At 42.5% G+C, this 19,287-nt stretch overlaps 1 protein-coding gene and 1 non-coding gene across 2 annotated transcripts in view; both read right to left on the bottom strand.

The window, feature by feature from the left end:
- The window catches only part of LOC124606310 (glycine receptor subunit alpha-2-like), a 629,777-nt gene that overhangs the window by 235,249 nt on the left and 375,241 nt on the right, over positions 1-19,287 (bottom strand). The gene's annotated exons all lie outside the window — the stretch shown is intronic.
- Positions 6,281-6,355, bottom strand: Trnat-ugu. The gene has a single exon. It is a non-coding gene; the product is annotated as a tRNA-Thr (tRNA).

The following is a 19,287-nucleotide window of genomic DNA, read 5'->3' as shown; positions in this document are numbered from 1 at the left end:
ATGAGCTGCCCTTTTAACTGCAATGGCAAAAATGGAACTGAAGAGGAGTATTTAAATGAAAGTAGCACGGATACTTGTGTAGGTGTTACCCTATGAAGCTCTTTTTTCTTAATTTTACTTCGTGCTTGTTATTGGCCTAACTGCACTGAACTGATGGTTATGTAGCCGCCATAGATGATTTATAGCTCTAGAACCCACTCTGGGATACTTGGATATATCTGTCCAGCGACATATAAAAGTGTGAGATCAGCGACACATCCAAGGCTACAAACTACAACATTCATTTATTATTGTAACTGTATATGCCTATTTCTCTTAAGATCTGAAACACCTTCCACAAAACAATGTGAAATCAAATAAATCGTCAAAAGTTACATCCTAATATATGCAACATTCAAAAATTTCACAAACATCTTAGGAATCGGAAGGTACACAGGTTGTTTCAAAAATATAGGGCTGCATTTCAGGGTAAGTTTTTAACGGTAAGTCTCAGCACAAGTAAGAGATGAGAAAAGCCGTATGAACAAGGGTCCGGAAACGGATATTTAGTAAGATGTCGGACATGGGCGTCGGTTACCACGTACGTTACTAACTCTACTTTTGAACTTGCCCTAGCGGTCCTGCAGTACTGTGTGGCTACACTGTGGTGTGACAGTGGTCGCTGTGCTCTGTGGCCGCACTGGAATTGCTGTACTTCATGACGGGACCTGCAATTTGCTCTGACGGAGAACACGGTGTAATCCTGTTAGCATGTAGACCGCAGCTGCCGTATGGTGTGAGTTTCTCGAGGTACAAGTTTTGTCCTCCTGTAATGTTCTAAGTTACTGCGCAGTGGTTATCACACTGGACTCGCATTCTGGAGGACGACGGTTCAATCCCGTCTCCGGCCATCCTGATTTAGGTTTTCCGTGATTTCCCTAAATCGCTTCAGGCAAATGCCGGGATGGTTCCTTTGAAAGGGCACGGCCGATTTCCTTCCCCATCCTTCCCTCACCCGAGCGTGCGCTCCGTCTCTAATGACCTCGTTGTCGACGGGACGTTAAACACTAATCTCCTCCTCCTCCTCCTAAGTTACTGTGAACTCTGTTTGTTTCATCCAAGGGTGATTTAAAATTCTGAGTACGCATCCTTGCATTTCATGTGTGGGTTGGTGAAGGACACGGCTGTACCGTGAACGATGACCAGACCACCGGTGAGCTGACAGAAAAACATTCCGAGGGTCCACCGCCGCTTATGTGAGCATGGTAGTTTCAACCTTCACCTCGATCAAGAGGGCGGCCACGCCGTACATCACCTGTATCTGAGGACGCTAATGCTGGAACTGCAGAACAAAATCCTCACAGCAGCACTCGGCTTTGGTCGTCAGCAGGATGTTTCTCAACACCGTTTTCCGACGCCTCCATGAATAACAGCTGCATCTATACCGCCTACAGTGGATTCGCGCACTGGCCCCTGGGGATTTTCCTGCAAGACTGACGTTCCGTCGGTGTTTTATTCAACAATTTTGTATCAGGCTTGCTCTTCGAGCAATAGCGTTATGGGCGGACGAGATATAATCCACGCGTGTCGACATCCTAAGTTTCCATAATCAGCATGAGTGGGCGTACGTCAATCCCCATCCAACTGTTTTGCCAATCAAAATGTTTCTTCGTTAACGTCTGTTCCGGGATTATAGAGGATCTCTTGAGAGGTTTCCATGTACTTACCTACTGCCTGAATGGTTTGAGGAATAGACAGTTCTTTCGCATATGTTTGTCTTTTATGTTGGGAGATTTTTAACTATAACTCCTGCAACAGATGTGTTTCATGCAGGGTTGTGCACTTGCCCATTTCAGTGTTCGCGTCCGCCAGCACCTGATTCGCCATTATACTAATCGCAGTGTAGGTAAAGCTGGACCAATTGCTTAGTTCCCACGCCCACTGACTTATGCCCGTTGGACTCCTGCCTCTGGGGCTACTTGAAGGCTTTGGAGTTTGCCACACCAGTGGAGGATGAGGCATCATTTCTTGCAACGATTAAAGCCGGTAGTCAAAGAATACGTACAACCCTGGGAATATTTGAACGTGTTGGCACCTCACTGCGACGACAAGCAGACGACGGCCGTTTCAAACACATCTTATGAGGCAGTGAACCGAGTGCATCATTGTGAAAAAAACAGGAGTCTTTCATGTGCTATGTAATAGACTTCCGTGTCTCATTTCACAGTGAATATCCATTTCTGGAACAATCTTAATATGACCTTTTCTTATCTCCTAGATGTGTTGAATCTCATCCTGTAATATTGCCGTGTTTCATCATTTCATATACAAATATGTATAAGAAGGAACAAAGGAAATTCATCAATAGATTTCATGAAAGCGTGGGTTCTGTAACGTGTAAAACGTGATTACAGTCTGCACTCCCGAAAGCTGACAGAAAACACTGTCATAACCCGTTTGAAATATGATGTAATTTTCCTCAAATCATAGTTACTTGCTGAAATTATACTGTAGAGCCATTTAGCCTTTCTCACACCACTTTTCTCTCTGTCCTTTCCGTTCCAGAAAAGCGTTGCCATTGCTATATTAGCTTTGAAGAAGGGTCATTGCATGTCCGCATTCAAATTAGACTGTTTCTTTAGAAGTTAAAAGAGAAAGCAGGGAAATGTGAAAGAGAAGTACCGTCAACATCCTCGTAAACTACTCATTTTCTGGTAGGAATAATCCTCGATGTCTCCATCAAACTCTCAACGTACAAAACGTTAAACCAGTCTCACATTATGTGTAGCCTTGCTAAGAAAGACAGAACGCTCCTTGGGAACCCGCTGTTCTATTGCTGGATATTAATGTTTATTGCTATACATAATGGGCATCCTTTCGTAAGCAGGTAAGTTTAAGAGAATGCTAAAAATATTATTACAACCAAGTAGGTAATACTTAAGCTTATTGCCCATATTATTACGGTCTAATCATCCTGTTAACGCAACTTACTCACATTCACTTTTTCCCATGCCATAAGTTACCCCAATGAAATTCAATAATTGAAGCGTTAATAGAGGATGAGCGGAAGAATGTTAGAGTGTTCATTAGTGTTTCAAATGAGACAGTGGGTGACCATTAGGCTTCGGTGTTGTGGGCGTTATCAACTCCTCTGATATTCTGTTGTCGCTTCGTTACAGTAAGTTAAATTGGGTGATTTTTTTTTTTTTAAATGCGAACATTCCTATAATTATACAAGGTGTACATAAAGTCCGGGAACACTTTCATTTATTTATTGCACAGGAACCAAACACTGCATAGATATCATACATATATCATTTTGAATGAAAACCCTGAAAGTTTTTTGTTTTCTTCATGTATACCGCCACAACGTAGTTTGGTAATTTGCCGATAGTCTTCGCTACTCCCAAATATGTCGAGTTCAGGTGCGGAGCGAGCTTTCTGTGTGTTGGAGTTCGACAAAAACAAATGTGCTGCAGCCTTTCAACGGGTGTTTTGAACCAAGTACGGTATGAAGCCACCAATAAGGAAGGCCGATTACCACTGGCACAACAAATTCTGAGTGAGAATACGGGAACGACTGCCGCACTCAACGATGCCATGTAGGGACGGGTATGGCAAGAATTCGATTACCGCTTTGACGCCTGCTGGGTCAATCATGGTTCGCATGTCGAATGTTTATAAGAAAAAAAAACTTTCAGAGTCTCTCTTGAAAATGAAATATATATGACGTCTGTACAATGTTTAGTTCTTATGCAATAAATAATGAAACTGTTCCCGCACTTTATGTATACCCTGTACTTTAAATTTTACTTTGTAGAAGACGCTCTTTAGGAATAGTCTTTCATTGGCTGTCTTGTTATGTTTATTTATTTATTACATTGTAGCTTCTTACCGGTAATTTAAGCACGTTGTTGTTGTTGTGGTCTTCAGTCCTGAGACTGGTTTGATGCAGCTCTCCATGCTACTCTATTCAGTGCAAGCTTCTTCATCTCGAAGTACCTACTGCAGCCTACATCCTTCTGAATCTGCTTAGCGTATTCATCTCTTGGTCTCCCTCTACGAGTTTTACCCTCCACGCTGCCCTCCAGTGCCAAATTGGTGATCCCTTGATGCCTCAGAACATGTCTTACCAACCGATCCCTTCTTCTAGTCACGTTGTGCCACAAACTCCTCTTCTCCCCAATTCTATTCAATACCTCCTCATTAGTTATGTGATCTACCCATCTAATCTTCAGCATTCTTCTGTAGCACCACATTTCGAAATCTTCTATTCTCTTCTTGTCTAAACTATTTATCGTCCATGTTTCACTTCCATACATGGCTACACTCCATACAAATACTTTCAGAAACGACTTCCTGACACTTAAATCTATACTCGATGTTAACAAATTTCTCTTCTTCAGAAGCGCTTTCCTTACCATTGCCAGTCTACATTTTATATCCCCTCTACTTCGACCATCATCATTTATTTTGCTCCCCAAATAGTAAAACTCATTTACTACTTTAAGTGTCTCATTTCCTAATCTAATTCTCTCAGCATCACCAGATTTAATTCGACTACATTCCATTATCCTCGTTTTGATTTTGTTGATGTTCATCTTATACCCTCCTTTCAGGACACTGTCCATTCCGTTCAACTGCACTTCCAAGTCCTTTGCTGTCTCTGACAAAATTACAATGTCATCGGCCAATCTCAAAGTTTTTATTTCTTCTCCATGGATTTTAATACCTACTACGAACTTTTCTTTTGTTCCCTTTACTGCTTACTCAATATACAGATTGAATAGCATCGGGGAGAGGCTTCCGAACTATGGAGGATCATTTCCGTAAGGCATAATGTGTTAAAATGGTAGAATTGTTCTCGGGCGAGATATCGGAAGTCGTTTGATTCCCATAAACTTTAATCGCCACAAATTCCCGGCGTCTTCTGGTGCAATGAACTCACTGCTGAGCTGAAGTCTCATTTGTGTCACCCTAAGTAGAAAACGTGTAGGTGTGTAGGCGCGACGTTCGGTGGTCAACAGCAAAGATTTCCTGATTAGGAGCTGCAAGGACACCTACGACAAGTATCCGACGATTAAACAAGAACTTGGTCGCACGCGCAAAGCATGTCGTTCGTAGTGCTCTCTACCTTCTGCCGCCGCAGCGCGCTCCTTCGGAAACCGCACGCCGACACATGCGTCCCGTGATGACTGGGTGTTGTGTGATGTCCTTAGGTTAGTTTGGTTTAAGTAGTTCTAAGCTGTAGGGGACTGATGACCCTAGATGTAAAGTCCCATAGTGCTCAGAGCCATTTGACACATGCGTCCGCTTTGGCGTGTGACCAACTCCACTGTCGTCATCCGAAAGTCTGTGTCACCGCCTCAGCGTCGTCCCTACTACGAGTATGGCCAGTACTTACAAATAGTGGCCGCAGTGATTTTAACATGGCTGACGCTGCAACGCATTCTGTGCTAAGTTGGTAACTTGTGCCCCTATTCAGCAGATTTCCCGAGCAGCACATTTCCACTGCTTCATTAATAACGTTGTCCGACTACAAAGACCTCGATGAGGGAATTTTAGTATTCTTGTAGTCTATATTGTGCCGCATACTGAGACAATTCTTGACCATCACAGGTCTCTCTAGAAGGTACACAAAAGAGTATCGTCGAGTTTCGTTGAATCTGTTTGTCCTATATATAACGTTCTATAGCTACCTGGAATCGCTTCAGGTCTTCTCAAACCAAGATTGTCCGTCACTGAGCCTACAACAGTTGAGAGTTTGGTTGTCCGACAGAAGATGCATATGGCTTTACGTTTTCTCTGTAATCTCCCTACATTCGATATTACAATTCCGACGAATGTCAAGATGACCAATCCTCCTAATTCTACTGCCTTCCTACTCCTCACTTTTCTTAAAGTGAGCCGGGTGTAAGGCAAGGCGAATCTCCCGTTCGAAGTTTTCATTCTGCAAGAATACGAAACGGATTCTGCGTAGCTCACTGGTTGCGTTATCTGAATCCGATATGCCTCGTGCTCTGCGGATCAGCTGGCGGCCAGTAAGTATAAGTCCATGTAGGCAGGTTTATGGTAGCCAGTGTAAACCAAATGCTATCTTGTTTTCACCGCACAACGCGTCCAGAGACGGACGACACTTCTATCGTAAATTTATGTTCGAATGAAGTTAATTTGTGTGTTGTAGAAATTCATCCATTGACGCAGTGACTTGGGCCCAGATTGCGAACGTATGACAATTAAATAAAGACCATAAGCTGTCGACAGTCGTTGATATACATCAACGGGTACAGTTGAAATTGTGTGCCCTGACCGGGACTCGAACCCGGGATCTCCTGCATACATGACAGACGCTCTATCCATCTGAGCCACCGAGGGCACAGAGGATAGTGAGATTGCAGGGATTTATCCCTTCCACGCTCCCCGTCAGACCCACATTCCCACCTTAATGTCCACACACTACATTCGTAGTGGCCCTCCCATTTACACTGATTACTCGCGGCAGATAATCTTACCGAGTCCCGTAAGAGTTCAGGCAATGAGTGTGCATCCAGCACCGAAGAAGGAGGTCAATGGCCCGTTAGACTTAACTATAAGAAGATATCCGAAAGAACAGATACCATCTTCATATATTCATATAGATTACGAAGGTGTCATCCACATACCGACGAAAGCGCGAAGGTTTTAATTCCTCCGCCTAGAGTGCTCTCTCTTCGACATCTTCCATAAAAACGTTAGGCACAGTGGGTGACTAAGAATTACCCGTTGCCACAACGCCTGTCTGTTCAAAGTGTTGATCACTGAATAACGACAAGAAGTTTCCCTTGCAGCTTCTCAGCTATGCAGAACAGTGATTCCGGCAATGAGACGCGAGTGAAAAGTTACACCAAGTCAAAATTGCGTGGTGCAAGTCGCAAGTTACTGAAGAGGTGCGGATGTGGTTCTCACACTTTCCTACCAGAGAACTCAACTGCGCTCCATAAGTCGTTTTACCTTTGCCGCTGTCAACACAATTAATACTCGACGTGGCCGCGTATGGGTAACAGAGAGGATTCACTACACTCAGCAGGAATTGGACTTCGTTTCCAGAAATCTATAGGTTCTTCATGTGAAAATTTCTTCTCCACTATCAGTAGGTTGAAAAATATCGTCCTACCACCTTCTGCTGGTGGAAAAACACTTTATTTATGCAACGAGTTTTAGTCACCTCATCGGGCTAATAAAAGCATTCACAGCAATATGTCAGGTAAAATAAATCCATATAATTTATGAACCTGATGATGGTCACATGAGTGAATATGGTCGTTTAATTACCTGGAAAGTATTTTACCAGCAGCTCAACGCAGTAGTATGACATTTTTCAAATCTTTGAGCTCTGGGACACCACCTATTGAAATTATGAGGAGTTACTCGGACGTGGACTAATAGCGCTACTTGGGCGTTCTCGGAGTGGAAGCGACCGCACTACGTAGTACGTAAAATTGCAAAACTTCATCATTTCAGAAACATTACACATCAAAACGAAAAGTTTTGGAGCAAACTTCGCAGATGGACCGTGTACAACGTAACTGACAGACCTCTGCCTGGTGCGACGGCTTCAGTCATGTAGATGGGGCTGAACTCATATGCATACCTGAGTACACCGCCAGTTCTGTACACGGATAGATTTGTTGAACAGGGAATCCTAAAACTGTCGAGGTACGCTACCAAAAGAATCAGGCGGGACACTTACTGTTCTCTGACACGGACGCGAACGCCGAGAAACTGTCAGTTGCAGAGAGTTCAGCGCTTCTATATCCACGGGGGATCCTAATACTGTGATCTCACCAGCGAATAAAGGCAACGGCACTGTCATACTCAGACAGATGTTCTTAAGCAAGATAGACCAGCTATCGGGCAACTCTGCACGTCACTTTCGAAACAAGAGCCCTGCTACAAAAAGTTAGCCAAGAACTTTAGAGCTCCTCAGGAACAGCGTGATGTCCGATGTTGCGGCAAAGGGGCTGCGTAACACACCCTTTCTTCACGGGTTATACAAACTACGTGCAATTCATACGGATAGCGTACCACTTCAGTCAGTTGTTAGTAACGTCGGGACGGCGACATGCAGCTTGGCAAAATATCTGACTGCCTTTGGCAGGAAAATGTAAGCACCACATCTTCAACTGAGAAGATTTCGTATATTAGCTCACGCACGAACTTACTGGATGCTTTGTAACTGACGAACTGGGACTGCAAACTGCCAACAAAAATTGACGACCTCAAAAAATGCTAAATTATTTTATTAGGCACGATGAATGTTCCACTCTTCACAAAAACAATAACGTTGCACTAGTTTACTGTTGTCAGTCTTAAAACAAGTGTATAAGAACTAGAATCACATATTCTACAGGAAGTGAAAAAATTTATAAAACATTCTTTAAGCCATGAACCCAATTTATAATAAACAGCTAGCGGCTGTGACACCACCTATTGTGGACGTTTAACTGTCCGCACATGGCAACTAGAAACATTGGAACTCTAATAAGACACGAAAATAGATAAAGCAGAATATTTGACTTTAAATACAAGAAGACATTTATGAACAAAAAAGTTGATATCATATAAAAAGAATTACTAATATTACAGACACCCAATTTTTAAAAACTAACATTAATCACGAAAAGTACAAACACAGTAACACAGTACACGCACTTATAGTAATTCATACCGACACAATCAGAATAGAGCATAACTTATTTTACATGTGTACGGATACATATACATACCTCTACGTACATAAAATTCAACTCGTCAAAATTACCTTGAATATTATTAGCTTCTTGGTTCCATTTATGATTACATAACCTATAAATCTTGACAGGCTGAAAATTAAAACAGAGCTCCGTGCCAGAGTAATCAAGAATCGAGATACGATATAAACCTTGTAAAAAGTGGCAGCAAACAATGTGAGACCCGCAATAAGTTGTGTACATAATTCTAGCAAAGCCTGTCTTAACGCATAATATTTATGGTGTTATAACCATTATAATGGAAATCACAACCAGAGGCAGACAGCACCGTAACGACACCGCAACAGGAAATGTTAGCTAATGCCAGTCTTACATTGACCAGACAAAAAACACACAGAGGTCACACTGATGTGGTAGGCAAGAAAGCTGTAAGCGTTTTGTTTTAAAATAGTTCTCAGCAGACTAAATTTTCCTTATTGCTTCACTTGCGTTGCAGTAACTGAAGTACAAACTAGCTCGACCCTTCAAGCTGTAGCATGTTGAGGCTGAGATCCCCTCAGAAGCAGTATTCCAAGTGTACCTCCTCCAAACGCTGGAAGGTGGAAACACTGAGCCGTGTGCCTCAAGCTGATAGAAGGCAGAAAAAAAATCTGGCTTAACATACAACACAAAGAAAAACATGTCCATGTCTTCATCGAAGCACTTCAGTCACAGCTGCTAAAAGTTGCGTGGCCAGTTTGACTAGCGAGAAATAAACCCTGACCCGGGACTAGGCACGCAACACTCCTAAATTGAGCGGCCGTTACACGCTGCGCGATATGAAAGCGTGACGCGATAGCCCTCGTAGCTCTGGTTGCTAGGTTATAATGTGCAAAGAATAGAAAGGACTATTATAGACAGTAGTTTCACGTGCCGAGAAATCGCTCAGTACTAATCCCCCCCCCCCCAAATTACACTAACATCGGATGAGGCGGACTTCATAGTGATGTCCCGCTCCCTTACGAGCGCAATGTATTTTTCCAGCGGTTTTATTGACGGATACATATCTAACCAAAAGTTGGGTGAAAATTTTAACAATCCTGCAGGGTCCAACAAAATTTTTCGATAGTTTACCACAGTTAATCTTATCCCGCTAGTGTGGGGTCACAAAACTGTTAATATTGATGACGTTTGCAAAGTGCAACACGGCAGTACGCTTTCCCCAACTATACCTTCCAGCCTCCATCCAGTGTGCGCGGTCATTCTTGTTATTTGCGCACCTACAGTTTTTCTTGATGGTCTGTGTATCGATCTGTTCTAGAAGGAGATCATTTATAGACCATAAGTCTGACACGGGTGAATTAGGAGGTAAGCAAACATTAGTCTAGCTGAAGTCTCATAAACAGCAGAATGAAATGCGAATTTCATCCAATCTATGGACTGAACCCACTCAGCTTGAGACTGAGCATGGGAAATATTGAGTGCGGATGTAAGACTGCTGTTCATCCGTTCTAAGAAGGAAGATTGCATCTAATAGGGAATGGTGGTACTTTGAGATAGTGCATTCCCAAAGCAGAAATTTCTCAACTCTCTAGACACAACAGCGGATGGTTATTTACTGAGACCCTAGCAGCCAATAAACAGAAAGAAATACGTTAGTCAGATGTTGAATGGTTACTGCTGTTGTCATCCCATTACTGGGTATAAACCACGCAAAAAGGGAGAATCCATAATGATATGAAATATATGTTACAATTTTTTTATGAGAGGATGGGCATCTTAATAATTCACAAAAAACTTCTTCATGCGGTTCTCTTCATGTGTTACTGGGGTAGCTCACAACTCATATTAGAATTAGCCTTGTTGACCGTACAAGTCTCGAACATATTGACCAGCGTTGTTGCAACTGTATTTAACGTAGGCCAACTGAATTGGTTATTAATTGTCATGACAGTTTTATAGATCCCCAAATGTCCTACAAGCAACGATTCATGAAAATGCCGGAAACTACAGGGAAAAGTACCTTGGGAAGATAAATTTTCAATTTTCCATCATCATGGATGTGATAACAGCCGACCTTTCATTAAGTTGATAAACTTGATTTCCTTAATCTGTGTGTTACCTCAATTGAACACCATGCATTTGTGGATCCTGATCCGTATTTCCTTTCAATTAGCGAGTAGCTAAGTCATTTCGCCTAATACGGCCGAGAAAAGTGCCACATCTGGTATCCTGAAATGTCCATGGACCATTGTGATCGACCTCAAGTATATGGCCCGAGACATCCACAGTACGATAATCTGATCCCCTTATATGCTTCATTGAAAACCGAAAGGAGGAAATGCAGACAGCCCAATTCCCAACCCTACCAGTTTCACGCGGTCTTGCAAGCATCCAGCATCAGGCGTGGTTGTCGGTTAGCGAATATCATTCCTTATTTTCAAGATCAAACTGAAATTTCTCCAAGGCGAAGAGGACCACTAGCGCTGCTAACTCTTACACGGTATACTTTTTTCAGTTGTAGACAAAGCTCTAGAAGCGAACGCGAGTGGATATTTTGTCGCTGACTGGATTCTAGGGGCGTACATCTGCAGCTCCAGAATGGGAAGCATTGGCTAGCACTAGAAATAGAGAAACCTGGAGCCCTATTTAGTGCGTATTTATGTGCATCAAAGGCAGTCTGCTTACTATCGGCTAACTGAGAAATGTCCTCTTCACGGCACAACTGATGGACGGACGTGATTATCTGGGAAATAATTAAGAAAGAATTTTCTAAGATATTATTGTCACGGAAGCTTTCAATCCGAAGACTCGTTCGATGCATATCTCCAAGCAACTCTATTTTGTGCGCTCCAAACCCCCCCCCCACCCCCACCCCCCCATACAAAATTGACGATTTCGCGATGTCCCAGGATATGTACTACCAAATCGATCCCTTATTTTAGTCTATTAATCCCACAACTTTCTTTTTCCCCATTTTTATTCAGTACTTCCTCATTACCTACGCGACCTCCCATCTAATGTTCATCATTAGCTTTAGCACCACATTTCAAAAGCTTCTATTCTGTCCTTGTCTAATCTGTTTATGGCCCAAATTTCACTTCCATACAAGACTACACTCCAGACAAACGTATTTAGAAAAAGATTCCGAACACCAAAAATTTTATTCGATGTTAACAAATCTCTCTTCCTTTCAAATGTTTTTCTTGTCATCGCCGACGTATATTTAATATTCTCTGTGTTTCGGCCATCATTAGTTACTTTACTGCCTAAACAGACAAAGTCATCTCCTGCCTTTAGTGTTTCATTTCCTTATCTAATTCCCTCAGCATCTCCTCACTGAACTCAACTACATTCCATTATCCTCTTAGTGTTTCATTTCCTAATCTAGTTCCCTCAGCATCTCCTCACTGAAATCGACTACATTCCATTACCCTTGCCTTGCTTTTGTTTATCTTATATCCTTCATTCAAGGTACTGTGCATTCTGTTCAGCTGCACTTCCAAGTCCTTTCTTTCCTCTCATAGATTTAAATGTTGTATAGGCACACCTCAAAGTTGTCTTTTATATCTTGGAAATTAAATTTCTTCTCCAAAAGTACATAATCTATGTATCTTGTCACACTGAAATTTAAAGTAGAGCTCCTTGCCAGAATAATCAAGACTCAATATAAGCCACACATTAAAGGCACAAACTAGCAAAACACTAGTGGACATATCTCTTGCTGTGACAAAACTAGCTGGGTATGGCAAACTCTGAATGCTTACACTACCGCTTGCTTGGCCGACGAAAAGCAATACATTTCCAATCAAGTCCCGACACTGATGACTAACCAGTTCCAGTACATAGAATTTACATATACACTCCTGGAAATTGAAATAAGAACACCGTGAATTCATTGTCCCAGGAAGGGGAAACTTTATTGACACATTCCTGGGGTCAGATACATCACATGATCACACTGACAGAACCACAGGCATGTAGACACAGGCAACAGAGTAAGCACAATGTCGGCACTAGTACAGTGTATATCCACCTTTTGCAGCAATGCAGGCTGCTATTCTCCCATGGAGACGATCGTAGAGATGCTGGATGTAGTCCTGTGGAACGGCTTGCCATGCCATTTCCACCTGGCGCCTCAGTTGGACCAGCGTTCGTGCTGGACGTGCAGACCGCGTGAGACGACGCTTCATCCAGTCCCAAACATGCTCAATGGGGGACAGATCCGGAGATCTTGCTGGCCAGGATAGTTGACTTACACCTTCTAGAGCACGTTGGGTGGCACGGGATACATGCGGACGTGCATTGTCCTGTTGGAACAGCAAGTTCCCTTGCCGGTCTAGGAATGGTAGAACGATGGGTTCGATGACGGTTTGGATGTACCGTGCACTATTCAGTGTCCCCTCGACGATCACCAGTGGTGTACGGCCAGTGTAGGAGATCGCTCCACACACCATGATGCCGGGTGTTGGCCCTGTGTGCCTCGGTCGTATGCAGTCCTGATTGTGGCGCTCACCTGCACGGCGCCAAACACGCATACGACCATCATTGGCACCAAGGCAGAAGCGACTCTCATCGCTGAAGACGACACGTCTCCATTCGTCCCTCCATTCACGCCTGTCGCGACACCACTGGAGGCGGGCTGCACGATGTTGGGGCGTGAGCGGAAGACGGCCTAACGGTGTGCGGGACCATAGCCCAGCTTCATGGAGACGGTTGCGAATGGTCCTCGCCGATACCCCAGGAGCAACAGTGTCCCTAATTTGCTGGGAAGTGGCGGTGCGGTCCCCTACGGCACTGCGTAGGATCCTACGGTCTTGGCGTGCATCCGTGCGTCGCTGTGGTCCGGTCCCAGGTCGACGGGCACGTGCACCTTCCGCCGACCACTGGCGACAACATCGATGTACTGTGGAGACCTCACGCCCCACGTGTTGAGCAATTCGGCGGTACGTCCACCCGGCCTCCCGCATGCCCACTATACGCCCTCGCTCAAAGTCCGTCAACTGCACATACGGTTCACGTCCACGCTGTCGCGGCATGCTACCAGTGTTAAAGACTGCGATGGAGCTCCGTATGCCACGGCAAACTGGCGGACACTGACGGCGGCGGTGCACAAATGCTGCGCAGCTAGCGCCATTCGACGGCCAACACCGCAGTTCCTGGTGTGTCCGCTGTGCCGTGCGTGTGATCATTGCTTGTACAGCCCTCTCGCAGTGTCCGGAGCAAGTATGGTGGGTCTGACACACCGGTGTCAATGTGTTCATTTTTCCATTTCCAGGAGTGTATTTCGGTACTTAAGGCACCACACATAACAGAATATGGAAACACTGGTCCTCAAGTACAATAAGGTAAACGTGTGTTCCTGGTTAACGTCCTTCCACATGGAAGAGGCTGCTTAGAAACAGCTCTTAGCTCTTAGTTTATTCCGTCCATTCAGAGGCAACCCTCCTCCACCCTTCCACTCCCAAACCAGTGATCTTGTAGCTCTGGTTATTTGGCATCTGTCACGTCGAATGGGGCAATCATAAACAGTATGTGTTGGTTTTTGCAGCAAAATAAATTTCTATTCTCTCGAATTTCACATCCCTCTTCTTTATGAACAAAATCAGTTTCAAATGTAGACTCTTGAACGTGATCACTCTGACTGTTGTCATTAGATGTGTGAAGTGTCCACGTCTGTTGCGAAGATATCTAAGGAAACCAGTTTGATATAGTGGTTCCTTTAGTAAGTGCAAGCGACTGAATGGCTTATCTCGTTTCGAGTAGGGGCCAGAAGGTGGTGCCAATGAGGCAACGAAACTGGTTGTACAACAAAGTTATTCCATACATTTACAGCTATTGGATATCTGTTGTCTGCAAGTCGTCGACCATCTGCAGTACCGTTCTTCCATTTATATAACATGGAATTACAAATATTGGACAATTGTCTTATTCTGAGGCTATACCCAGAAAAAGTGCTGATTCGTAAGGTTGTTGTTCCCAACCCTGTTGAACACGATGGGTAAAATGTGGTTATGTAATTTGTTAAATGATTTAGGTAATTCTATACCACTACTACTCAACAACCTTTCAGCCAACCCTTGATTTATGACTAGACTTCGGTAAGGTTTACAGTTCCCAAAAAATGATATGCCGAGCCATTTTAAAACATCACGTCTGACCACATACCACATTACCTTATTCTGTAGTTCGTCAATTACTGGAATATATCTCAGCACTGTACTGACATAAATTAGCTACTGAGCTCGATTACACAAATGCTTAATCTGAAATTGCTGCTGGTAAATTTGAGCTTTTGACTGGTTACTGTGCTCTAAGAATTCGGCGAACAGGACAGGACAAAAAACACACGATGGTACCTACTACACTCACATTGGCTTTGCTGACGGGTAGTGGTCAGCCCAGTGTGCCACAGAGTTGCACAAAGAACTTGGCGACACCACCTTCTGCCACTTGACTACAAAACTTCAGCTCATAGTGAATTTCTTCATTTTTAACACATGGGATCCCCGCCACCCCTCTCTGCTTCACAGCTTGTGACAACGTGACCTGCCACATAAACTCGGAACTAAACACTCGCTTTAGACAAACTAACAATTTGTTTTGGCAAAACACTTAAAAATCATGATTTTTTAAGGATTTACGTTTTTCAGCACCCATGCAACCAAACTCTGCTACAAGAGGAAATGTTGTGAACAAGGAGTTGGGTGTGAAAACTAGCAGTAAAATCCAGGTTACTCCCTAAGAATAGAAATTAGGTTATTTGACCTGAGGTCTGTGCTGTTCTTCACGAAGATAATAGTTTTTACACAAGTTTATTACCATCAGGCTTAACATAAGTTCATAAGAATTCGATTGACATGCTCCCAAGGCAAGAAAAAATTATAAAACTTTCATTAAAACACCCAATTTACGATAAGCATGTGCCATTTGTGCCAACAGTCTCGACACGTACACTGCCTGTTAAGATGATGTAGTTTTACATTTTTTCCGGTGCTTTAAACTGTCCATACAAGGCAACTAAAGCATTTGAAGAAATCTCTTAAAACATAGAAATAGATAAAGCGTATACAGTAAAAATATGAAAACAATATTTCACACTTAGCTGAAAGAAAAACTGTCTTAGTAGAAAGGCTAACAGTATTAAACCCATGAATTATTAACATTATAGCACCCAATAAAAATGTGTTGTCACAAAACGAACCAGTCTTAGTACCATAGAATAGTCATTTTTAGTGTTAATGTAGACACAATCACAGCAATGCATGATCCAGTGTGCATGGATATGGACACATCAACCCACATATAGAAACACTCCTTGAAATTAATGGCAGTAAATAACGAGAGAATCGCAAGTTATAATAATTTCTGCTGATAATTCCAACCATAATCTCCTAATGTAGCCCATAACATTTTTTAACATTATCATTTAAAACACCACTACAGCCAGAAAGCACTGCTGCGACACTGGAAAAGGACATGTTAGGTCAGGTCAAGTTCCACAATGACCTTCCACCGGGGCCTAACTGCACAATAACCCTGAAAGAGTGGTTTGGTGTGGGGCGGCGGAGGGTTGAAGTGGGGTGCGGTAGTCGTCTTGGAGTTGTAAACTAATGCGGGTGCGGAGGGGACGAAGCCTCTCTGTCGTTTCTAGGCCCCCGGTTAACATACAATACAATACAATACAATGGAAACATCCATTTTCTCTCTCTAATAGCTCCACCGAAGAATGAGTTGGCGCATAATCCAGTAAAAGTATGGCCTTACCAATTTCGTTTTGTATAATTTTTTTTTTTTTTTTTTTTTTTTTTTTTTTTTTTTTTTTTTTTGCTACGGTGATAGAAGTGCTGTAATACCAGTCAATGAATATTTCACCGTTCATCCATGTGTCTTTTGATTTTTATAAGTTAAGGGGGCCCTGATATTTTTGAAACATCTGAAGTTTCAGGGTTTTCTGAGGAGAAGCAAAGGCATCTCATGAGTCACGGTAGGATTTCCGCAAACCAATATTGCTACTCGCTCTTTGCTATATTTATATCCTGGAGGTGAACTCCTCTCACCTAGAACCTAAAGATTTTGACGGTAGTGATTTCCACTTTAATGTGGTTTCATCAGCGTTGTAAATGAACTCATACCCATTTTTGTCCGATTCTTTCACAACACCAGCTTCCAATTTGCTGCATTTACATCAGATGATATTTTTTAACCTTCCATTACTAGTTCGCCAAGTCCACGACGAGATGTAATCTGAACAGCTACCCGTTACATGTCACAAAGGAATTATCTAACTTAATGCCTTTTCACAGAGTAAAGGGCAAGATATTGGTTGCAAAGTTGTTGGTATTGGTAAAAAACCAGCAACTCAGAGTTTCTTACAGTAGTTCATTTTTCGGTTTATATATGACTTTTCGATGTTAGCTTCCGTCTTTCCTATCAAGTTTACAGGTGTACTTCAAAATTATATTGGCATTCTTCTTAATATCGGTTATTGCTGAAGAACGTACACCATACTGATCGGCTGACTTGGAACCAGTTTCTGCTTTTCTTTAATGAACCAATAACGTTTCTTTTATGTTTAAGCCGTAACACAGCTCTGTTTCGCTTTGGCATTTTGAAGCACAGACGCGACACAGCGTAGCGATTGGCAGCTGTCAAACTCAAACGATAAAGAAGTGCAAGGAGAAGAATTGGCTCGCTGCACAGTGCCAGCGTGACATGTCCGTGCACGCACAGACTATAATACAAAGATATTTGCTCATAGTTAACAATACAGGAAATAACAAATTCTTATAAATAAGAATCTGAAAATCGAGACGCCACAAATTATGGTTCACATCATTGTAATTTGGCCCCACTGCATTCGATTGCTGGATGTATATCTGCAACATCTAAATTATGTCCATTCGAACATCAAGTTTACGGTGGAGACGAAGACAATCAGTGAACTGTTCCTGGCCGTGTTGGTGTGTGGTACCTTGGGTCACACTGTTTACTATAGCCTACAAATACAGACGTATATTTACTGGCTACCCACCGTCTCCATTCTTCACAACGAAGTGTCGTGCTTAGGACGTTGCTACACAGATCACAAACAATATTGGACTGATACAACTTATCCGATGAGCTACTCCAAATCTTTACCATATTCTAGCAGACTGAATATTGCGAACGGAAGATTCACCGTGCCTTACTCTGTAACGTTTCGTGCACTGAGGCAAGCTAATTGACCGCATAGTGTTGTCACGAGGCACGATGAATTCCCTGTACGGCTGGACGCTAGCAGTATCAGGTCTCTGGGCGTGCCATAGAGATTCCGACTTCCGGCTAGATGACTGACATGAACGAGTCCAGGTGCAAAGACTAGCGGCGAAGCTGGAAATAGGGAAAATGTCGAAACTGGGAATTTGGACAGCTATTACTCGCATGGCCCTTGTGTAGGACAGGCTCCAAGAAATGGTCGAATGTCAGAAAATCTTCAAGACGGCTATATTACAGCAGTCTGAAATTCGGCGATAACTCACAGCAAAGTATCAACGCAAAACTGAATACATGGACAGTCTTAGATAAATGAGGTGCATACAAAGACACAACAATATTCCAATATTTTTAAAACTACAGAAGTTAATATTTCACAATAAATAAAAAATTGCATAGTGAACCTCTGAATTAACAACTTCCCATCAACTCATACTATTTTGACGAACTTTATCTCCAATGATGGAATTGTACGACAGCTATCATCACTCAAAGATACGTATTTTATCTATTTATTTCTTGGATTTTTACGTTTTTACATTTTTTTATTACGGAAATGTTTGTCACAACACCGAATGCACCACATTTACACAACAAACGAGCACAGAATTAGCTCATATTTCGTCATACTTGTGTTTTTATTTAATAATAGTTTATTAGCTTTCAAATAACTATGTTCAAATATTGAGTCCAAGTGCTATCAGAAAACTGTAATAATGTTCAAGTGGTCACTCGTGCGTGTTAGTTGAGACAGCAGTTCAAAAGAGAACCAAAAAAAGATTCGGTCAATGAGCCATTAATAATTTCTCAAATAATATTTAACAGCAATTTGTGGTCACATGACATGAGCCCACTTACGAAAGAATACTGACATATTTGTAATGGACAAACATTTATTCGTAATTAATTAAAATCGTATTTATTGTGGATGTTCTGAGCGTGACTGAATAAGCCGACCACTGTGGTCTACCGGTTCTAGGCGATTCAGTCGGAAACCACGCGGCTGCTACGGTAGCAGGTTTCAACCGTGCCTCGAGCATGGATGTATGTAATGTCCTTAGGTTAGTTAGGTTTAATCAGTTCTACGTCTAGGGGACTGATGATCTCAGATTTTAAGTCCCACAGTGCTTAGAGCCATTTGAACCATTTTTTGTGACTGAATATTTATAATATCTTTTGTTTAAATATTGTTGTAATGTGTTTGTTTAGTGTGCAAAAGTGGTTTTGATGAGTCAGTCATGTCTTTAGACCTCCAGAACAATCAATTTTAGGTGGGGATGGCCTTCACCCAAAGGAGAAGCATACAGTTGCGCAATACTACGGGAGTCAAGCGCAGATTTACTTT

This window comes from Schistocerca americana, chromosome 3 (genome assembly GCF_021461395.2).
Source record: "Schistocerca americana isolate TAMUIC-IGC-003095 chromosome 3, iqSchAmer2.1, whole genome shotgun sequence".
Taxonomy (NCBI): Eukaryota; Metazoa; Arthropoda; class Insecta; order Orthoptera; family Acrididae; genus Schistocerca; species Schistocerca americana.
Note: the sequence above shows the minus strand (reverse complement) of the source record. Positions and strands in the feature narration are given on the sequence as shown.